We start from the raw sequence: 25,172 nt of genomic DNA on the forward strand, positions 1-25,172 counted from the left end.
CTTCTCCCCCGCGGGAATGCACTTAAATGAAATAAACTAATAGGCTCCCACTCAAGCAGTTTCCCCTGTGATATTACAGTGATTGCAACAGGACTACATTTAAACATACGCACTTACCCGAGCAGCAATGTTCTCCCGCACCGTCTCCCTCTCTTTTGCTGCTGCAGCGGTGTAAACCTGCTCCAACTCTCCGGATGAGCGCATTAATATTTACAGTTCCAGTTGTAGCGTAGCCCTTCGCTTCCCCGTTGCCATGGTGACTCGTCGAATCAGGGCTCCATTGATGCTGTCTTTTTTTACTTGTGGTGCACACGCTTAACTCCAGGTCAAACTACTCTGAGTTGATCAACCTAACGCAAATCTGCTGCTCTCAGAGTTTCCTATCTCAGAGTAGATCAACTCAGAGTTCAGGGTTAGACTCAGAGTTTTTTGAACCTGCTTTGTGAAACAGGCCCCAGATGTATTGAGTTGTATGAGTTATTTATTGTATGCAGTACAACAAACACCAATTATCTCCTTGCTTGTTTTGTATTGTGCATTGTAGGTTACATTAAGTGAATAGTGGTGCCATAGTGGTATAGACTGGATTTAAAAAGTCTTATAAGTCAGAGAGGGTTGATATCAACACAAGACCCCTATGTCCTTTTCAGAGACAAAGCAAGGAGTGCTAATGCATCAGATAAAAGAAACCAGTGGAGCTTGCAAATACTCCGGGATTTAGGGCACACACTGAACTTTACTCTTCAAAAATACAAACAAACAGCAAAATAACATCATCCGCATTCGTATTTACCACTGAATTTTAGTAAAAAGTAATATTGCTCATCATACTCATGCAGCTTACCTTGCCGCTACCTTTTTCCACAATAAAACATTACTCACGCTAAAAGCAGCTTAGAGAAATTAAATCACCATGTGTCTTGACAGCTCAATAGATTTGCGTCTCCACTTGGATACACAAGAAGACACGATTAATCCTCTGGTGTTTGGGCACAGTACAGAGTTCTAAATCACAGTAATTACTATCATCTATGCCAATTTGCACATGACAATAGAAATCTAAAAAAAAACAGATAAAAGTCCAGTAATTACACAACACTTCCATCATGCACACAAGTTTCCAGTGCTGTAATATTCGTTTTTTTTATAAAGGCATGGACTTGTCTTTAAACCTCTCAGCAGACCCTACAAGTGTGGGGCTGTATCAAGGTTTTGTGTGCATGTGTTTGTTTCTTGTGTGTGTGGCCAGTCACCTTCCCTTAGTGACATTCTCAGTGTCAGTGTTGTAGTCATTCTGGCTACAGTCATCCTGCCGCTGCGGTGGATTTACTGGCAACATGCCCCCCTCCCTCCCTGGCCAGCTCTTTAATTACCCTGGCCTATTGATCCACCCAGGGACACGGCACTCTGGAGCTGAAGATGGGCCTGCACCAGTTAATGACTGATTATTCCTCTGTGGGCCTTTGGGAGCAGGCAGGCAGCGTGGGGACAGAAGGAGCACTGGCCTGTTCTGTTCTCCAGCACCATTCGCACTTTACACCAGCTCACCTGATTGCTTACTGGCCCAAAAGAGCATTTTGAACTTATTGCTCTGCCAGCTTGTGGTTTTTGCCAGTGAGGACGATAGTTTGATAAAGTTTAGACAATGGTAGTAGTTTATTTGTGATTTATTTGTTTTGACACTTTATATTGTTTTTCTTTTGGTTAAGTTCATTAGAATTATAAATTAAAATAAGCATAACTAGAAGATTACTCAGAGAATGCAGACATAGACCCCTTTCACATATGCACTGCAAACCTGAAATTATCCAGACATTAATCCGGCGGGGCTGTTTGTGTGAACACAAATATCGGATTTGGTCTGACATTAAATGGAGTTTACCTTGTGAATACAGCCGCTTATTCTCAGGTGTATCCATTGAGTTGAATGGGGCGTCTTGATGACGTTTAGATTATGCATTGGCAAAAAGCGGAGCAAAACAAACCTCCGACGATTAAGAAGAAGGGTCATTCATATAAAAACTGCAATGAAAATGTTTAACTGGAGAGACAACAAGATTCAGGGACTTATGTTAGTAAGGAAATCATCAGACAAATTCATAAAGCGGCCAGAGATTTGGTTGTTCATGACCAAATTAAGAACCGGCTCCGTCGGCGCACTGCAGTCCACGTCATGTCCTACCACCTGCAAATTCTATTCCAGAGAACACATGAATACTGTATATTTCAGTGTAACCCCCTTTTGTATAGGAGAACAAGCGCTTCAATTTCTGTTCCTACAGTTCTAAAGGGAGACAAGTGAGATAAAATCATGATCTAATGATGACAGGCAAGCATGTGAGAGGATCGTGAGACAGCGAGGTGTGGAAGCAAATCTAAATAGTCCTATGAGACCATATAGCTAAGATTTTTACCGGATAATCACCTCACACAATGTGCTCGCAACCTGACACCTACATCATACTTATTTGTCTCACTCCTCAATGTACAGGGGCACAGCAAAGACTAGATTTAAAACCAGAGACAGTACTAATCGTTGGCATCCCAAATGTTCAGCACCAATAAGGGCCTTCACTTTATGCTAGCTTACCTGGCCATTTTCTCCAATCGACAACTCGTATCAGCTTGATGTCTCCAGAAATGGGGATCGGAGCCAGAGTGGTAAGATGAAAGGACTGGAGAAAACCTGGTTTGCTGTCAATTTGGATTAATGATGAGTAATTGATGGGGCTGTCCGTCACTTTGAAACATGTCTTCAGAGGAGACCGTTGTTGAATGAAATTGACGTTCTACCTTATTTTTCCCCTCTGAGGCCAACAGCCATCTGCATTCGGCAACTTAGTCTTTTTTCCCCCTCTGAGAGATTACCTAAGGGGAAATTAGGTAGTCTTCATTTAAAGAGAACTTAACCCATCATTGAGTCTCATGACTCATGAGCGATAGTTCAGAGGAGAAGAAAGAGAAAGTAACACACCAGAGGAAAGGAGGGTTGGATGAGCCTGGGCGCAGACCTGATCCCACTGTCATAACACCAGGGACTTCAGTTCTTCAATGATAAAAACCCAGGGACACATATTTCTGTGTTGCATCCACACACACACACACACACACACACACACACACACACACACACACACACACACACACACACACACACACACACACACACACATAAAATAAATAAATAAAATTGACACCTAAGACTGGCGGTGTGAGGAGCCTGCCGGAGATACCACTCAGCAGGTGTAACATCTAGAGGGAATTAGTGCTAACTTTAGCACTTTGCTGTACAAGTGAAAGCTAGGCGGAGCACAATAATTTGTGTATAATCATTTGTGTGAATTTATATACATCCGGAGTATCAAAGAAGACAAAAATCATTTAAGGTCTCTATAACTAATTTCACTTTTCATGATAACTGTAAAGGAGGTCAAATTTCATATAACTCACCCATTTATGTTATGTTAAGGCTTAAAGATCTGCATAATTAGTTTTGGCTAGCATTGGCTGCACTCGGCCCACCTTAGCAGCGTTCACGCTTGACCTCTTTGCCCATTTTTGGATTAGCCAGGAGTTAGGCGGAGTCAAGCATGGCCAAGATGGTGACAGCTGGAGTCGCCTACACTGAGCTTCACCACGGCTCTTTGGAAACCTGTGGATGATGTCACTGAGACTCCCTCCATATTTTATACAGTCTATGGTGATAGGTCAGAGGGACAGTAATAGACATCTATTGATCAATCAATCTCTTTCAATCTGATCTCTCTCTCTCGCTCTCTCTCTCTTGTAAATTGTATATACTTTAGTGGCATGAATGGAACAACCGTCAAAAGTCACAACTCTCTTGTTCTCTCTCTCTCTCTCTCTCGCTCTCTCTCTCTCTCTCTCTCTCTCTCTCTCTCTCCCACTTTCTCTCTCAATCTCATCTATCTATGTCATCAAGAAAAACTGTTTAATGCAAAGTATTTTTGTCTCCAATGGGAACATTTGAACAGTGATTTGGCTAGCTACAGTACTTGCTGACTTTGTACGATGATGCCCTTGTTTTGTTGGACCTCTACTTGCCTGTTACTAAGAAGCAAAAGTAAAGCAGCCCGGTGGCACAAACAAAAGGAGAACATTTTGCAAGCACATGCATATGATTTATGTTCCTGCACATATCATCCATCCCTGCCTCCCGCCACTGTATGCTATATTACCAAAAAAAAAACAAGGCCTCACAAGATGGAACATTGTGTAGAGGAAATACATCTTTGAGTCATACATTGAGGGAAAATCATAGGGGTAAATAATTAACATGCTTTAAATTACTTAAACGCATTCACAACTTTTTCATTTAGTCATAATGCATGAGGCTATGAAGTGCCATGTTCTTTCATCTTCCAGCAGTTTGTTACCAGTACATTGCGGCAATGTGAATTATGTGATAAGCAAACAATGGTTCACTGTGCTGTTAATTGTTGATTACACGATATATACTGCTGTGTTAATACAGTTTGTTTGCTCCCATGTCTATGAATTTGTAATTATTGTGCTCTATTCCTAATCATCATTAGTCACGAACAACAATAGAGATAAATAATTGGCTGTTTAATCTTGCTTTTCTTCTCTAACTCTTACTTTCTCTCTTTCAATCCCCTACTTTTCTACTCATGCACTCTCTTCTCTTTGCACACTAATTGTATGAAATATTAATCAAAACTACTCAACTACCATCAGCTCAGCCAACTAAGTTAGATGTTTATTCTTCCACTCACTTAACATTATACATCCTTATTTAGGTTTAAGAGCAAAGTGAAAAAAAGAGTCGCTATATTAAACAAGTTGCTGATTAACTTGTCATGACATATTAGGAAAACTGGCTCATAAAGTCATTTTTGCAAGCACAAAACAATTGCAAAGAACGGTTTCATTTCTAGACCATTTTGATGAATCTGTTTTCCATTTGACAGACGAGCAGAAAACCTGACAGATTTGTGACTGCGACATTCTGTGCAAAACATAATTAATTTACATTGAATGTGAAAATAGATCTGAAAGCATACTTAATCACCCACTGTCATAATACAGGAGAACATGCAAAACCTTTAATACAAAGTAAATGAATTCATGAAATACAGTGGAATGGCTAAAAATGTATGTAAAATGATAAAAAAGGACTGTCAATGTATCCATTGAAGACAAAAAATTGTTTTAACCTACGAGCTTTATGTTGAGCTCACACAAGAAAAACAGGACGGTTCAGTTTTAACAGTGTACTTCCCTGTGACTGCCTCTCTCTCCTTCACAATGACCCATGTGGGAAGCGATAGACATAGTCTTTGCAGATAGATGGGCTTTTAACGATGCTGTGTGTCTGCAGTCTGAGTGATGTGCAGCTTGACAGTGTGTGCAGACGACCTTACTAAGGCTGACTGGACTGGCCTGGGCCCCAATATGTGTCAGTGCTCACTGACAGCTTTCAGCCTGTAGTCGAGTACCAGGGAGTAAAGTAGAAATACCACATTACTCAAGTGGTATGTTGTTGTTGTTGTTGTTGATGATGATGGTTTATCTGATTTTATTTGTTTATACATGGAACCAGGCATGCATCATAGTACAGTCTGTGATACCTGTGTAATTTAGTGTTGTGGTTAGGGATGGAAATGACCATTGCCTCACCATCCGGGAAAAGTTTTGAGCTAGAAGCTTGTTTCAGTGAGCCATGTATTTGTCCTCAGCAAAACCCACTGGAGTGGCGGAAGTCCAACAGGCCCCGTCACAAAGAAAAAACTGAGCATTCTGGCAAATCACCACCTGCCACTGATACCTGCCACTTCTGTGCCAGCAGAGTGCCAGTTCTCCACAGCAGGACTGACCATTAACCGAATGCCTAGGAAGTTTAATTACGTTTTTGTAAGGAAACAATGTTCAAAAGTTGTGGTTGTGAAAAAAATAAATCCCTAAAGGGTAGCTGTGACTGTTTTGATTGAGAGTAAGCATTAGGTGTTGGGTAGGCTGTATTGCTGTGCATCATTATTCCTGCAGGATGATGCGCTACGTTCTAAAAATAGATTTGGAAGAACGAGTACTCAATTGACCCTCGATGAATTGATGCGATTCCTAGTAGTGGTGAAATAGCTAATATTAAGAGCGTGTACCACAGAGGGTGCAGCTGAGCTAAGGTAAGCTTTTATACCTAAAAAAAATTATTTTGGCCGAACACCCTGGAGCACACACAGGTCATGTAAGTATTTATGCAACTTTAAACAACTTTAAGAATGTTTGCTAAAGTCATTCACACTTTCATACCACAGTATTGTTACACATAGAAGTTACTGCACAAAACTCAACATAACATAATTTTAACACAAAAACACAATGACTATGTCCAGCTTAATAAGTCTGATGAAAGTTGAAGGTGTACTATGGCAGACAGAAAAGTTCTGAGGCACTGTGAATGTGAGTGAGAATAAGAGTCCTTTATTAGATCATGGATATGCCGCCTAACGTCATTTTAATTTTATCGTCGAAGCCTTATCTAGCAACAGTCTTTCTCAGCATGAATAAATAAAATAAATATCTGATACAAAATGAGCAAATATGCAATGTGTTAATAAAATGTTAGTGCAAAATACAATTATTAAAGTGCATGGTTAAGTTATTCTTTGTTACAGTTACTATAAGGCCAAGAGTATTGCTTTTTCAATATGTAAGACCCCTGTAATAAATATTCCTAGATTGAAAGATTTTAGTTCACAATTATACCGCTATCATAACTGGGTACAATCAAAGTAGCTCAAATAAGTCATCAATAAGATACATATACTAAGGAGCAGCCTGGTAGCTGGATGGGGACCTCTGTTGCATGTTATTTTTCTCTCTTACCTTATTTCCTGTATGCCTCTTCATTATCCCCGGTCACTTTCATGATATCAACTTGATTACTCTCTTTACACGTTCACAGCATAAAGTTTCACATTGCAGCATATTGATGGGTGGACTGATTATTTTCAGAGACTCGGTTCCTTCAAGTTAAACCTTTTTTTCCATCATCGCTATTGCAGGAGGATATTAAATACATTACAGTCAAGGATACATGGATTGGAGAGAAAAAGAGAAATACCACATGAATGACAAAATGATCCTTTAAAAGACTAGGGTGAGTCATTACAGGAGGTTGAATATCAGTCAGCCGTGCATGCTACTTCTAAAAAGGAATGAGTCGCTAATAAGCTGACTCATTTGTTAATTAAAAAGAGATTCAGCACAATAATTGTATGCGTCAAGGGAAAAACACGCATACATTATCTTAGATGTGGTCACACTGTGTTTGACGAGAGGAAAATGTGGGCACAGCTTTGAACTCACCAACAAAGGTAAACAGACTTAGAAACACTGCAGCACTGTAGCCCCAAATATGACCACAGTATTAAGCAAACATTTCCCAAAGATGATATTTTTGGTTAGACTGTATCCAAGGCCAACACATAAAGGTTTATAACCTGCTGTAAATCTGGACCCTGAGCAACAGCAATAACTAATATTATCTAATGAGTAATCTTTCACCCTCTTAAGATTCTGAGGAAAGCTAGGTGCTAAATGCTTTGCAACCCACAATGTCTGCTGTCGACTGTTAAACATGGCAGCAGAGCTGTAATAGTAGAGGCAGCCATCTACTGGGGCCCATTAGGTCTGATGATTGCTCTACATGATTGCATAACAGCCAAAAGAATATGAAGCTATATTACAGAACCAAGTGCACCCTGTGGTGCAAATGCTGCTTCCTCGTGATGTTCCCATATACCAAGATTATAATGTCACGACACATGCTGCTAAATAAATTAAAAAGCGGTTTCATGAACACCAGGAATAAGTCAAACATCTTTTAATTTAAAACATATAAATATCATTGCACCTTTAGGATTTCTTTTTTTAGGCACAGCATGTGAAGTAAATTTTCATGCCCTACACCTTTCCGGTCGTTGAAGAACGGTTTGATATTGCACTGTAGGTCACCGTATGATATTATTTCAGGGATGTTCATTAAAGGCTCTGAAGGCTAGCTGCCCCTCTTTAAAAGGTACTTTTATATACAGTTTGTTTCATTTATTCATTTTTGACCTTCTATGTGAAGGAGGCATGTTGTGGTTTTAGTCTGTTATTGAGTGATGGCAGCTTATTCTACAAACAACCGTCTTCCTTTGCTCCTACAGTCTGCCTCTGCCCCCCAGAGTCCTAATATGAGTAGGTACCTGTCTACTATAGGGGCATGATTTATGATGGTGAAGTCTCATTTGTGCTCTCTATGCAGAACAGGTGTGCTTTGTTTGTAGCTCTATACTTCCCTGGACTTGTCTTGTGGCAGTTCTATTCTTTCCCTTATTTTCCATTAAGCTGCCGGTCTGCCTATGGAAAGGCACTGAGGCGATTCATATATCTGTCTCTCACTGGAAGAAGCTTGAGCGTTATCATGAGCAAGACATCTCAGTTTTGTCTTAAACCTGTGCTTCATTTTATTGCCATTTCTCACTCTAAGTGATTAAAATAACTGACCACATCTGAAAGCTAAATACATGTCTCAGAAACAGCAGTAGCTCAATTCTCCTGCTGTTTTCATTTGAAAGTGAATTACGTGGAAAAACCCATCAAACCAATCAGGAGTCTACAGCAAAAGGTCTGACTATCAATCACTCTCAGACGGATGTCTTGGGGGATGGAGCCATAAGAGGTATAAGCGACGTGTGATTATGTGTCTCAGTCCGAATTTTTACTAAATTTCTGTTTTGAAAGGCTGGCATTTTTGTTATAAAACCCATGAAAAGACCAAAAGAAAAGACCATGTGTTGGTCCAAGCAAAATATGTAAGCCATGTTGAAATTGTTCAATGGCCATACCCTGCGGCTCTCAGCCTAAAGTCCATGTGTTCCTACTGAAGACCTACATCTTTAAAAATGTGTCACAAATATATTGTTTAGTCTCTAAAAATGTTTATTGATTTCCTAAAACAGCTAGTTGTTAGAAAATGTTACTCATTCTGGAGTAAATGGGGCTATTTCCAGCCGCAGATTTATATTCGGTGCTCTAGTGAGCATTTACAGCAGCAGGGGGTTTGACTGAGCCCATTTATGTTTAGTTCAGCTTAGTTAAGTTTAGTTCGAACATGTCAAAAATAAAAAACATGTTGGTAACATGTTGACTCATTGATGTGTTTTTAATAGTTTTTGGAAAACAATGGAGCTTTATGGCACAGACAAATAAGATACTATATATTAAGTTGGTTTTCTCCGGGTTCTCCGGCTTCCGCCCACAGTCAAAGGCCTGCACGTGTTAGGTTAATTGATGACTCTAAATTGCCTGTAGGTGTGAATGGTTGTCTGTCTCTGTTGTCTCTATGTGCCCTGCGATAGACTGGTGTCCTGTCCAGGGTGTACCCCGCCTCACGCCCAATGTCAGCTGGGATCGGCTCCAGCCCCCCGCGTCCCCAATAGGGACAAGCGGTTGAAGATGGATGGCGATCTTTTCATGGATTTGTTGACAACAATTAAAATATAGAGAATTCCCAGCCTTATTCTTAAAAAGGCTTGAGATTTTTTGATTCATGTAATTTATTAAAGTCCCCGCCCAGACACATTTTAAAGTATGTAGAAATACTCTGCTGTGATTCCTTTTTTGTATAACATGGTTTTACCACAGGCAAACAAAACTCTGAAAGGGGGCTGGAAGCACATCTACTCTTTCTCCCTGGTTGAAATATTCTGGATCTGGCCTAACGTCCAGACCACCACGATGCTTGCATTAGGTTGGCCGGTTAAAGATCAGTGTGCAGATAAACATCAGAGAGATTCATAGAGTGAGCCACATGCCAGATTCAGATAGGAGGCTCCCCTAAGCTCCATGCATTCTTTTGGCACCCATGCTGTTCAGACATGGTGCCCCATGGCTGGGACTTGCGCTGCCAGGGTAACTCTTCAGCCAGCTCACAAAAGTTTTGATGTCCTGAACCTGCCGTCAGTCAGACCAAGACTTGGTCACCGTACTGACAAGTCTGCTCTGCCTGAAAGAAGGTTTCAGGCTTCTTTTAGACTTTTGCATAGTAGACAGTGATTGGTTTTCAAATTTGTGTTGTTCCAACTAAAGCTTGCCCAGGATACGTTTGACTCAGATTTTAGGGAGGTGATGTATCTTGAGTGGAAGGGATTTTTAAATGAACGGAATCATATATATATATATATATATATATATATATATATATATATTATGAGATTGTATGGTTTTATAGTTTTATTCTCCTGGCAGCATTGTGGTAATTGTTACTAAACAGTGAATGCCTTGGACTGCAGAGGTTGCTTTGAAATATGGGGCTACTTTTTGGAGGTCTATTCTGCTATACAGTACTTTGCATTGGGAATGGGGCCTACCATTGCTGCTCTGCCTCTTAACAGGAACTCCATCATGTTCAGACAGTGCTGCTGACAGGCAGTTCAGGGTTTGGCAGCAGCCTTGCTGTGCCATGTCTCCCCTGGGGTATTTCATCAGTTCCTTCCATAGTCACCCAGCACCACGCAGCCGATGCCATACTCTAATGATGACACACCCTGCTCTCTGATTGGCTACAAGGAGGCTGAGGTGAGCTCGCCAAGGTCCAAGATAGAGCAGCGTGGGCACAGTGTAGAGTTTGGAGGGGGAGGGGGGTGATGTTGGGAGTGGGTATAATTAGACTGTTGGGAGCCATGGTGATAATGGCCATGCTCAGAGCAAGGGAGCACAGGGAAAGCACTTTAATTGAGATATAAAAGACTTGGTTCCAAGGGCACTTTGCAGGAAAAGAGAAGCCAGCTACAAATGCTTGCTCAGTGTAAATACTAAACAATGACGCACAGCCCTTTGGTCTGTATTTAGAAGACTGTTTACAAGGCAGTACATAATTAATTCCTAATTGATGTTAACCAAATGCTAACTTTCCGAATGTTTTGAGAGAAACCAAACAAACACGAGTCATCTGAGATTGTTTGCATAAGCTCATTTGCCTTCTTAATCCAAGTGATTGCTGACAATTGTGCATGACAAAACTCTCAAAACCTGCTCTGGATTTGACTGAGAACGTCATAAATGTGTCTTGTGAGTGAGCATGAAAGGTGCAGTAATCAATGGTTATATCACTGTGTTTTCTCTGTTGAGGTGGCAGATGGGCTGTGCCTGGGACAGCAGGACAGTGGGTGTGGGTTAAGTGTGGCACAAAGAAAGATGCATGCACTTCCTGTTCCTCTTCCTACACACACACACACACACACACACACACACACACACACACACACACGCGCGCACACACACACAGCTGCGGTCCATGACAATGAGCCATGACATGAGGGAGGACACTAAGGAACCTGAGGCAGGTATACCTGCAAGTTCAGTTCATCTGTAATTCAAAATACATCCAAATCGAATGATTCTGCAAATGCTAATGGCAAATATTTGCTTGTTTAGTTAAGATTTTTGCATTTGTCTTTAGGCTGAAAATAATCATTACTGTGTCCCTGTTTAGCATTTTTCACCAGTGCAGTTTTGTTTTTCTACATTTGCATACAAATATTGTCTTGGCCTGCATGGGAACAGTTTTCAGTAATCAAAGCCTAATATAACTTAATTCCTGAAATAAATGCATGTAGTCTAATGTTTCCAGCTGACTTCATTTGGTTATCAAAACACAGCAGACAAACGCAGCAGAATATAATGTTAGCTGACAGACAAGTACATAGAGTGCACATGTTGTTTGGATACAAACCTGGAGGTTTGGTACGTTTCCAAGCTAATATAACAAGATCAAATCTAATACTTTCTACGTCTGCCTTTCGTTCTTTCATCCTGTACATACACACACAGACGTACACACACACCCACACACACACACACACCCACACATACACACACACGTGCTAAACCTCTAAAACACATGCCCTTTAAACTCTCATTAACACATGAAATTACGAGCGCTCTCTTCCTCTCTGTCTGTCTCTCTTACACACATGCACACACACTTACCCTCACTTTCCTCTGAGTCACTTTGGTTCAGGACTTTGTTGTTCCATCGATTGAACACGGCCATCAATAGCTTTCAAATACGGCTACCTGTCTGAAGAGGAGCTATGGAGCATGAACAGCGACACCTCAAAAGATTTCCTGCTAATACTCTCCTTCCCCGGGTACCGAAGGCACCCTGCTATTATTTCCAGCCTCTTGCCTTTGGCGATTTCTCTGTGTTCTGAGGTGAGAGGGCTTTGTTGCCACATGAACACAGAGCCACCAAGACACCTCACAATGTCAAGGTAGAAATGTTTCTGTGGCAACCAGCATAAGGTCATCTAGACAACAGTATAAAATGAGCTCTCCGGAGACACGGAACCTCCTCGGACACACACACACACACACACACACACACACACACACACACAGGAGAATGGGGTTGACTGGATGGATTTTTTCCCACTTGTGCTCCAGTGGGATCTGGCTGAGCAGAAGAGTTGGCACCTGCAGGGGGAAGAGAAGAGGAGGGGTTAGTGGTGGGCAGAGTAGTCTGAAGCTTGAAGGAGAGTGGAGCAGCTTGGCAGTGGTGGATGCACGGGTCTCTCAGGTTTGGTCTAATGGCCCCACTTGGCCCAACCTACTGCTGGTGGTCAGATGGCCTGCTTCACTACTAGGCGACAAGGCCAGGGGCACGCTTTCACATTCACTCCAGCCCGTCTTTGTCAAAGACTCTCAATGACTTTCCAAAAAGAGGCCAGTGGGAATTCAACAGAGGGGGAGCAGAGTGTGCAATAGAGTGAAAAAGGGTGAAATAAAAGCCAGTCTGAAGTGCGGAGGTGCAAGAGAGCAGCATATGTTGTTTTAATGCTCTCATTACAGACCGCCTTTTCTCTGCCCAGTGCCCTCAGAAGGGTCCTTCAATTTACAACAGGCTCTGTAATGACAAAGAGGCCTGCTTTTGTGTGGGCGGCAATAGGGAACATTTACATACACCACTTTCAATGGCAGCGTCGTTGACTGGCGATGTGGCAAAGGATGCAGAATGAAACAAAAGGAGATAAGCAGTAGGGTAGTTTTAAGCCAGTCACATGAAACAAAATAGTCCACGTCATGTCTCAAACTGTGCTTCTTAACAGTGCATTTGAGACATCTGATGTTTTGCCTGGCAGGCACTGTTTATCTCAATGTGGCAGACCGGTGTTTAAGATGGAGACATTACCGTCATGACAACCATTTCCTGGCTGCACCCCTCCTCTGCCTCAGGACCCCATCAGTCCCACATCCTTGGTGTACAAGGCTGATAATTGTTAGAATTCCCAGCAGGCAATGATGGTGGTTTAATCTAGTGCGGATGTAATCCTTGTGCCCTATCTGGTTCCGAAAGGCCCTAACCACACCTGCAGCACCCCAGAGCTTTCTCTCCTGCGAAGAAACGCAGGAGGAGGAAGGCTTTCATTTGAGACGCAAATGTGGAGCCACTTTGTGTGCACATGTTTTTGAGAGAGCGAACAAGAGGATGAGAGGAAAATATTGTGATAAATGTTGTCATAACCAAAAAAGGAGGTGCTGGTGATATGTGGAATTGCTTAAAATGTGGATACATATTTTGCCTAAGGATATGGGAGATAGGAATTGACCTTTGTTAACTCCATATGCCAGCCGACTTGGAGCCAAGCCTTCCCAGTCTCTGCCCTTAGGGCTGGATAAATGTTGGCTCAGTGGATAGAATTATTTTGGATATCACCAGATAATGAATGATTTGCTAGAATAGCTGCACTTTTTCCTAATCTATGTCAAATATTCTGCACTTTTTGTGTGCGTGTTACAGTGGAGGGCCCCACGCTGTGTGGATGAATTGACTGCTGGCACGGAAATCACACAGGCTTCACTTGGATACACATGCATACACGGTCACCTCAATCAGCGTGTGTGTTCCCTTCTGCAGTCAAATTTGTTAGCGTTAACAAGCATGAGGGAACAAATCTCCACTCCCCTTAAGCTCATTCCACAACAGCACAACATATATTCTATTTAAATGGCTTTTCACAGGCCACAATTTGCTATCTATTACAACCTGTTTTTCTTGTTGACCTTCAAATCTCATATGGAGACCCTGCACCATCATTGTGTCAGTGTGAGCAGGCATTAGTTGGACTCTTTCCTGGATCCTGCTTTTCTAATGAGGGATATCAGCACTTTGGCAGAGCTTACTGGCAGCATGCATAAAAATGGATAGGGATGGGGTGCAGCTCGACAGAACTGTCCCACAGTCTAGGTCCAAGAAAATGGTGCCCAGAAGGATTGGGTTGCATTATCAAATTTAAAATATGCCCATTATTTTTGCAGTTATATTTAATCCAAAAGCACCTGCGGGATTCTGGTTATTTGTAGATAATAGGGGCCACATTGTTTGCAGAGATGTATTTTTTCCAATGTCACGGCATGCTTTAGGTATCATTTTCTGTCCTGTTTTTTTCTTGAGTTTTTTTCTCCCCAGGATAGTCGGTACAGCATATTCACAAATAACCTCTCGTGTTTTTGAACATCATCACATCTGAAATAGAAGTGCCTTTGATTAGACATCTGATCACATTGTTCATGTTGAATCTCAAAAAGAATACAGTAACACTTCTCCAAGGAAGAAATACAAAGGAATAATACACCTATGGGGGATATTTTCAGGGGTGCTATAGACTCATTATTCTGTCACGTATCATAAAAAAGGCAGAAAAGCCTGGCATCAGGGGGCTTCTGCGAGTATGTGTCCATACTCCCCTGGCTCTTTCTCAGCCAGACATGGCAGTAGCCTCCCTCACCTCGCATAACAAGAATGGCCTCTAGATGCACACCTTGGTGAGCAGTATTGATTGTCTTCCCAGCACCTTCTACCGAGAGGTCTCATTCTGTCTGTCACACTCCCACACAAACAAACCTGCACACATATAGGCACAGACACATGCATTCACATAACTTAGACAACACATGCCACCCTAGAGGGCTCTACTGTTTGACATCTCGCTCACCTGGTGCTCAATTAAAGTGTGCCGTTAATGCCTTAAACACTAGATTCTGTCAGTGACAGATCACTCTTGCGAACACCCACTTTCTGTCCTGCTTGACTTTGTGACTTTCTAGCAGGCCTCTCTGGTGACCAATCTTTGTCAACACTGAGCTGGGAGGCCGTAAAACATGGGGGCTTTACTAGGCTCTGCCACTCAGAGCAAGCGCAAAATATCCTCCCGTTAAATAGGAAAGAATGGAGATGATGGAAAGTTTACCACCCATTTTCTCTGGCTCTCATTTCATTGGTCATGGGTCCGTGCATATGCGTAGGGGTGCTCTCAACTGATGACAAGTGAATCACTGAGAATTTCTTTTTTCATTAAACCCTCATATGACCATTGAGCTTCGTTATAGCTTCCTGTCGGCAACAGTGTAACTTCTCAAATTAAGCTTTTACTGCTTTTGTGGCCTCGTAATTCCAAAGCACGTCATGCTGAATAAGTATGAAACACACGCCGCTCCCCTTCTCTGATATACTAATATCCTGCCCTGTGATTTGCATTTATCTGATGTGCACTGACAAAATCATGCAAAGGAAAGGAATCAACACCTTTCTGAACAACTATAAGGTACAATGTATACATGTGCATGCAGATCCTAACACGTGTGTGGGGGGGGAAAGTGTTAATTGACCAACCTGCCAGGCAATTATTGTCGGTTGACCTCATAACCAAAATGTGTTTCTGATTATCATGCTTCATAGAGTCTGTTGTCAAGGAAGCCGTGTTTTAAATTGTTTAGACAGCACCTTCCACAGTCCACAGGGAGCTGTTCTCAATCAGGCGAAAATGTAATCTAAACTACAAACTAATGAAAAATGAAAATGAATAATTTTTAGGCTTTTTTCGTATTTGAATTTGATTACAGAATTCTAATTATATAAGGCTTAGGGAATGAAAAGATGATTTGCATGTAACCAAATCATTCGCCTAGCAGACTGTGGGCCTCTCCAACAGTAAAAAGATATCAGATCCTTATGCAGAACATTTCCCCAACTGTGAAGCGATTATTGAATTTTTTTTCACAACACTGTGTAAATGTCTAAACAACGGTGTGATAAAAGTGAATGAGATACGACTCAATCAAGAAATGAAAGCGATGGCTCTGTCTTTATCCTGTCAGGGGTAATTTATTCCCAGTATAAAGGGTTTTGGGGCGTTGGCTCCACAGCGTGAGCAAAAATGTCAGTGGCCAGACAGGCAGGGGTTGTGCTTTGTGAGATGAAGATAGCTCCAACAGAGTAGGGAGGGGGGGTGAAGTTGCAGTGTGTTTGTCCAAGAGATTATTATCCACACACACATGCGCTTCCCAGGGATAAACACAGCCATGACAGCGTTCTAATAATGTTTCACCTTTATCAGGACAAACAAATGTGCACTTTGTGTCTGTTTGCTTCCCGAAGCAGAAGTCATACCACAAACGAGACAAACATCAAGTGGTGCAGCAAATTGGAAATTCTTTTTCCTCCGTATCTAAATCCTTTGAATTCTCCAGGTCCCCAAAGTAATTAGAGTCTCAGGCGAGTGGGGCTCATAGGGGTGCCCAGAGTCCCTCTACTCAAATAGAGGGAATGCCCTATGCCTGGCCATAAGGAAATGATGTCCCAGCCCTTTTCCATCAATTACCCACCTCACAACTCAAATTTACATCAGGTGCTACTCGCTGCAGCAAGAATGCAGTCATGCACTTGCCTTCAGGCTTTCAACCAGCTCAATAAAGTGCATAGTTGTATATTTTAATATCAACCTCACTGTGCAGGTAGTTATATTACCTATAAGCAATATTACCGTGTCTACATGCTGATGATAAGGCTCATACAGCTGTAGGCTCGGTGCGCGGGATCTGTCCTGACTGGGAAGACGGTCGCCACAACCAGGATACCCACAGGGTGAGAGTTATCTGCTGGGCAGTAGGCAGGTGTTTAACAGGAACCTGATAGCCTGTCCTCACCTGGCCCTGAGGCACAGGTTCAACTCCCTGTCAAAGGAAGATGAAGTCAACACAGGAAGTCTGGCTTGGGTTAATAGCACTATAAGTAAGGGTCAGGACTTCTATTATGGACTAGTACCTTATCAAACTCAAACCAGTCACCTGTCAATCACCTCCCTCACCTGCTATCCATCTGACTGAGTCTTCAATTAAAAATGACATGTATGTATGTACAAAGGAACACTGTATCTGTGAAGTGCAGCCGGTCATTTTTCACTTTTTTTTTAAGGCAATCAGTACAGATGCAGCAGTGCAGAGCAAAGCTGACAGATGAAATGGACAAATCTCTATCAGAGAAGTGTTAGACCAACTGTGTCTGAGAAATTTTTTTTGTTGTTGAAAAAATAACAATAACAAGTTCAAATTAAGAGTTTAAAGTGTACTTATCGCATCATTTATATTTCTCAGGAGTCAGTTCTCTATTTAGGCCTGAGCCACTTCACCCTCTCTTCAACACGTTTCTCCATAAATCACTCTGTTATTAACTCATTGTTACATCCCTTTAGTCTTTTACACCCTCATGCTTCTTATTATCCCCAGCTGCTTTTCTTTCTATAGGAAAAAGCTCAATGTACTTTCAAGTGGAACATGAGCATATTTGCTTCATTCCACCTCTTTCATCCCTCCTCCAATCTCTATATTCACCCCTTACTCCTTTGCCTCTTTGTTCTTGTTTTCAATTCTTCCCCAGCCCCATCCCTCTTTTCCTATTTTTCCTGTCAATGGACTGATTTCTTTTTATCCAGGAGCGCAGCAGATTAACAGATATTGTATCATGGCCAAGACAGGCAAAGCCCCTCTCTGTCCCTGACATCTAATTAATGGTAATCCTTTAATCTGCTGCTTGTAGTGCAGACCCCTTGGTCGCTGTCCCATTTGCAGCAACAGAAGCGAGTCTGAAGAAGGGACAGATATAGAGTGGGCAGAGAGTGGGTTTGCTCACTCAGCAGGTCAAAGTACTGGGCTGCTTTGGACAAAGACACATGAAACACAATGAGAGACAGAGACTGTCTTTTTCCTTTCTAGGGATTACACATATTTCATTCGTAATATATAACTCAGCAACTGTCTGTCCCGACTGAAGAGAGACGTTTTGCATTATATATCATGCTAAGTATATGTAATTTTACACCAATTTTTTCTAATAATGTTCTGAGAATGTAACATGCAATGTGATGCTATCAGTGCGAAGTGTTTTTTTTTTGGTTCTGAGAATGTTCTTCTTAGGTAGAATTCTCATTCTACCTTCGATATCACATTACATCACCGGGAACGTTTCATAAAAGATGTTCAATCATCTCAGGCCTCAATAATATTTAAAAGTAAACTTAAAACTTTCCTCTTTGATAAAGCTTACAGCTAGGACTTACGAGCCCTCAGCTATGTTGTTATTTTTAAAGCTGATTTTGTTCAGCTTAATGATGCTGCTATAGGCCTAGTCTGCCAGGGGATAATACTTTTCTAGATACTCTGAGCTTCTCTCCTCTCTGTCTGTATCATTCATGTCTCATCAATGCATGTTGCTAATTCAACTTCTTCCCCGGAGTTTTTTGTGTCTATAATAATCTATAATCTATAACCTTAGCTGTGCTTGTTTCTACTATTCTACTATATTAACTGCCATAATATATAAGTCATATTCACATTACTATAGATATTATTATAGTTACTGGAAGTGTGTCTGTCTCTGTCTTTGTGTCTGTCTTTGTCTGTCTCTGTCCATCTGTCCGTCTTTTCTCTCTTTCTCTCTCCTTTTCTTCCTCCCCAACGGGTCAAGACAGATGTCCGTCCTCCACAGAGACGGGTCTGTCTGACGTTCCTGCCTGTAATAGGGAAGGTTTTTGTTGCCACCGTACTCTACGGGGGAATTGTTGGGTCTATGTAAATCATAAATAAGTCATAGAGTGTGGTCTTTACCTAGTTTGTAAAGTGTCCTGAGATAACTTTTGTTATGATTTAGCACTATAAATAAAATTGAATTGAATTGAATTGAATTGAATTGAATTGAATAATATCCTCAAAGCAGAATGTTGCAGTTAAAACGTTTTGTCTTAGTTACATCATAGCAACATGATTTGAAATGATAAACAACCTTAAAATGTGCTTTGGACATGAGATTTAAATGTTTTCTGTAAAACATTCTTAGAAGTCGTAGGTAACGTTAGCCGAGTATTTTGGGAACGTTACCTGTTAGCGAGGACATTGATATTTAAACCTGTGCTTGCACACAAACATTCATTCAAACACGTGCTGAATTTAATCTCTAACTTTGGCTGTGCATAGATGACATCTGTATTTACGGCATCAACCTTGCGCTGCAGACAGCAATGTAATTAACAACAGGGGTGAGGGAAGCAAATCCCCCCATCTTAATTAACTTAATTAATAGATATAAATAATCACCTTCAGCCTGTCTTCATTTGTTAAGCAATAAAACCGGGTATTAAAACCTCATCTTGTTTCTGTCATTAACAATATGCAGCCTCTCTCTTTGACACCACAGATGGTGTTTGGATGTCATCTAACAAATTTGTAGCGTAGTCTTATTGCGGTGATGCTGTCTTTGACTTCAAAAAAGGATGCTGCAGATCCTAACAGCCACGTTCATGAGAAACCCCTATGTATAACTAGACTGCAATGAGTAATCAGCTGCAGAGCGGTCTCTTACCAAAATAAATATATAACACTTGTACCATCTGTACCACATTATTCATTTGCTCCTCCAAGATGGAAAACAGTTATCGCTTTTAGGTGTTTGTTCATTATCAGCCAGGTTTGATTAATCAATTAACAGCAAACAATAGTAGGAGAACAGCTTTTTGTATTTATGCCAAGTCCAAGCACAGTGTCATTAACTGACGGAGCTACAAAGGTGGTGGACCATATCCAAGGGCAAGCACAGTAAGGACACCTATATGCAAGCTGCATCTGTTTACCTTTAAAAATACACACACATATGCAGACAAAGAGAGCAGTCTGCAAGTGTGTTTTTCTGTATGCACAAACACACAGACACCAGGCCTGTCCACATACACACTCAGCAACAGAGAGGGTACAGAAGACACTCGTAGACGCCGGCTGTGATTAATGCATCAAGAGCAGGGCCCTGCTGTAGTAGGTGTCTGTGTCTTAATCACCCTCTCTGTGTTTCATTAGCTCCTGATGGTCTCTGATGAATTGACTTGCCCTGGGTGTCCCAGTGTCTCTGGTGTTGCTGTCACCCAACAGGGTGTCGATCGATCTCCCAGCCCCCTCCAGATTGGCAGGTGCGTCTGTCAGGTTGTTGAAGCTATGATGCTCATGAGCACAGCCTGCTCCTGAATTCATTAACCTACATTTGAAGGATAATTCAGGCATCAGTCGCCGGCCATGTGTGCTTTGATTGCTGGATTCTTTCCCACTTTTGGGATTTAGTGCAAGGCGAGGGGCAGTTTAATAACACATGCAGATGGCCTCTGGTGTTCCTTCATTCTTACTACTCGTCTCTCATCCTCATGCTGAACTTATGCTGCACTCTTAAGTTGCTGCTCTTGCTTTATGTAATACACTGTAAATCCCTACAATTGAACAGCATATCTGAGATTCCTCCACAGTTCCTGCCCATTATGTCGTTATATGATAGGAGTCAAACATGACTGCTAATCTGCTTGATGTGCATAACGTGTGAAGATAATATTTTTGAGGGGAGAAATACACATATCTCGTCACATTTCATTCCACCCGAGAAGGCTGTATCCTCGTATAATATCACCTTCCCTCCTCTACTTGATTGTAAACATGGCACCTGAGGACTGAAGAGGCTTTGTCAGCTAAAACACATATGGACCTGGTGATTCTCTGCTGGATCCTTAGCTGCAGAATGACTTAGGGTATTTTAAAATCTGGAAAGTACAGAAAGAGATGTTGATCTGATCATTCAAATGTGCCTCCATTATCTGAGCAAGTGCCACGTCAGGGTATGCTGTGGGCTATTACCTCCTGTTCTAAATGCTGTTGCAGAGATTGTTGCTGAGGCAGGCAGTGTAGTGCTGGTGCTTGGCATCGGCACATGGGCAGCACAGTTTACCAACTCTTTCTCTTTCTCTCTTACTGCTCACTGCATCGTGGAGATCACGAAGCAGCCAGAGCAGGGGTGGGGGAGAGGGGAAACCACCAGCTGGGGTTAGAGGAGGCTGTCCGCCCTCATAACCCAAACAGAATACAGCAGGGTGATACTACTGTTCTTCATCACTCTTGAACAAATGATGAAGGATGAAGTACACACATCAGTGTATACTTCATCCCCCCCCAGCACACATCTGATTAATTGTCAGTTAATCGTCCTGACCTCTGCTGGGACGTCCCGGTTTGTGTGCCGCTCCGTGCACTTCTAGTTGAAAACTATCACTGCAAAGACAGAAAAGCCAATTTGTGCACGTCAGAGATTGTGTCATAAATGCTAATGTTACTGCCTTATCTGCTGGAAGTGTACATAATGATTCCTTAGTTCCTTAGTAACTTTTCTTATGGGACAAGTGGCCATAACATCAGTCGTTGCCGATTAAACCATAACTTAGGCTGAATTTATTGACTATTGCTGCAATCGTTACCCAATATTTATTTTTAAGTTAATTAAGTTACCATGCAGAGTTGTGACATGTCTGTCTGGTAATAGTGTAAACAACACACGTAGGTCACAAAAATAATCTTACAGTGATGAATATTTGCCCACTAGTTGTGCAATGGAGTAGTGTTCTTTATCAGTGGGTCCCAGTTTTGTTTGTCTTGTGCACAAGGACATGCATGCATGTGCACGTAGGTGACATGATTCAAAGTCCTGCAAATGGTTTCACATTATCCCACAGGTAGCAGGAATGTGTCAGGAAACTCAGCAATGTGCCAACAAAGGCGATGAGGAATAAATCTGTTAGCTAGTAAACAATGCAACTTTAAACATGCTTTATGAGCAAGACAATGCATTCAATTGCATTGTTAGACCTCAAGGATACACAAAATATGTTTTGCTGAGAAACACTTGTTTCAAGGCAATACACCTTCAGAAAGCACCCTTGGCTAAGGACATAATAATTGGATGCTGTCTGATAAATACCATAATTTATAGACAAACATTTTCTAAAGTGATAGACCCCCAATGCATTTTCTTAGTATCCAGCTATGAGGTTAAAAATAATTTCAGTAGCTGTGACAGCACCTAGGGAAAACATAGGTATACACATCCCAGGTGTGTCTAGCAGTTTTAGCAAAAGTGCTTTAATTTGGCACTTGGCTTTTTTTAAACTTTTTTTTGTTTGAACTTGAACTTTATATTTCTTATTGATTACCCAAATGATGCTCATACATGTCATGCTTATGATTCTCATGTTTTTGTGTTATATTATGTGCTGTTATGCATGGTTGTTGAAGTTCTTTTTATATTCTTTGTATACTCTTAAAGGGCATTAAAGATTTAATTCATTTCGGAATACAAGTGGAAAAACTATCATTTTTGCAAAAAGTCATCATGTCATATTACTTTTGAATCCTGTCGATTACAATGCCATCAATGTCTAAATCAGCTTGAAAATATAATACATCTAATATTGCCGCGGATGGGTTCACAGTTGAAAGCCCGGTGCGTTTCAAGGTTGCCTTCTGCATCGTTATCAAACGCAGGGGGCGCGTGGAAAACATTGTTTTTGTCCCTCTGGGAATGCAGCAGGCTGACACCCAGTCATGTAAAATGCTCTACCCCACCACCTCCATGTGTCTCATCCATCTTCTCACCTCACCCCATGCATTTCATGTTCTCCCCTGTTTGCTCACCCCCATCCTCTTCGCTCGTTTACTTTCTCTTCCTCTTCCTCCCCTCCCTTCCCCCTTCCTCCCCTTCTGTTCACTCTCCGCTTCTTGGAGTCTCACCAATACCTTGTGTTGTTTCACACTGAAATCTGTGGAAAGGACTAAAATATATGCGTTTGGTGCTGGCTGTCCCTAAAGGCAACTTTATAGAGAACAAAGGAGATAGCAGGGAGGCTCAAATAACTCATGAAGAGAGAGAGAGAGGATGCTGCTCTTGGGGCTCTGTTGCCCCACTGAAGAACATTATTACTGGATTATTGATTTACAGCACAAAATGGATGGAACATAAGTAGTGTTAAGCTCATTAATCCCTCTCCCGCCTCTTTTATGAAAATGGACTTGTTATCAGTGATTATTCTAATGGATTGTTGTGATCGAACACTTACTGTGCAGTACGCCGGTTGCCTTAGAAAAAGCAGAGCGCGGGGACAGCAGAGGTGAGGTTTGGGGATGTGTAGACAGGATGAAAGAGGCAGAGAGCTGAGGCACAGAACAGAGGTATCTGCACAAATAAATGCACCAAATGAAAGCTCAAAACACAGACTTTTGAATAGCTGACATTCTGGTGACATTTGTTGCATCAGTGGCATTTCACAAGACATACGAGGTAGTTCAGTTCTAGCGTGCTCATTAATGAAAAATATAAAATTTGACTTTTTGACTTCTGTACTTCACACATAGCATTTGTACGACAAAATTATCTTCATTATCATTTGTTTTTATATGACTTATCTCTCTTAGGAAGCTCAATGAGTATCTTCATTTACAGCAATGAAAACTGTAAGACACCTCGACCTCAATCTTGGTTTTCCTGCCTCCCTCCCTCCATGTCTCTCTCCTCTCCTGGCTCCATGTACATCCATCAGGTAGTGCTCCAATGAAGCGCGGCAGGCCCGACGATTGTCCTCATAAATTGTGTGTGTGTCGGGGTGCAGGGGGGCTAAGTGAGCAGTAAATAACAAAGGGTCCTACCGCCATCCGCTCACCATAGCCACGTTTCCGGCCACGCAAGATTACCCAGGATGCCCCTGGAGGGGTGTCCTCTTCCTCTGTGTGATGAGTGGACGAGAGGAGGAGGGAGGAACACCTCCACTGCCCGGCATGTGTCAGAGAAAAGGTTAGATCCAAGAAGCCCGCCGATTTAAATTGATGAGTGTCTTTATTTCGCTGTAAAAAGAGAAAGAAGCTGTTTGTCTCTCTCCTTCTGTAATAACAGATCGCTCGGTAGATACCTTTAACTGCCGCCATTCTTCACTGTCAGTCCCTTTTCTCTCTTTCCCACTCACTTTCTCTTGCTCTTGTGTGCCCTTTTCGATTTTTCCTCTTCTGCCTATTCTGTCTCTCTATTGACTGTGCATTCATAACTGCCTCTGGTCACTTATTTCTACTCCGTCGCCCTGTACTTTTCTCCACACACCCGAACTTTCCATTCCTGCTCCCTCCTGTGATGTTCCTCTTAACTTCTGCTATAATGGTCCAAGAAGCTATCAAAAACACCATTAAACCTGCGAGTGCCACTCACAGCTTTCTTATTCGCCATTCATGGTTCTAAAGCTAAAACTCCTCTTTCTTCACCTTTGATTGATGCAACCATAACACCGGTTCCATTATTGGACATATTTGTTTTCGCCCATTATCATCAAGCTTTATTTTATTCCATAGTAATAACACTTTATTCTGCTACATCTGTGACCGCCAGCTGATGTTTTCTGGCTCCTGATTCTTGACTTTCTGCATCGCCTTGCATTTTCCTCTGTGCATCTACAGGCTGTTCCATTCACCTTGATACTCAATATCCCTCCATTCATCTATCTTGGTCACCCTTTCGTCACCGCTACTCTTTCTTTTTCCAGATTTTCACCTGGCAAACTACAGTCCATCCATCCTCAACAGCACCTGCTTTTGTCTTTTATTTCACATTTACCTAATAGTACAGATTGCGACATGTTTATTGTACATTCTGTGATTTTGGTGCATCTGCTCTATTTAGTTCAATGACATAAAAAAGAAGAAAAAAGAAGGTAATATTTGGTTTTGAGATAGCTGGGTTGACGAGAGATGCTCTATGACTGCCTCTGTCTCTCAGCTGGAAGAGTTTTCTCTCCAAACGTTGACAGCTGTAAGAAAGAAGACGAATAGGTTTGAATTGGGATGTTCAGCCTGTTTTCTGAGATATTCTTAACATAGCTTATGTAAGGGCTGACTTACTAGTAGCCCTGTTAAATGTCCCCTTCCCTCTTTCTGTATTTGTATGAGAGAGAACATCATGTCAACATGCG

The sequence above is a fragment of the Echiichthys vipera genome (genome assembly GCF_963691815.1).
Source record: "Echiichthys vipera genome assembly, chromosome: 11".
Taxonomy (NCBI): domain Eukaryota; kingdom Metazoa; phylum Chordata; class Actinopteri; order Perciformes; family Trachinidae; genus Echiichthys; species Echiichthys vipera.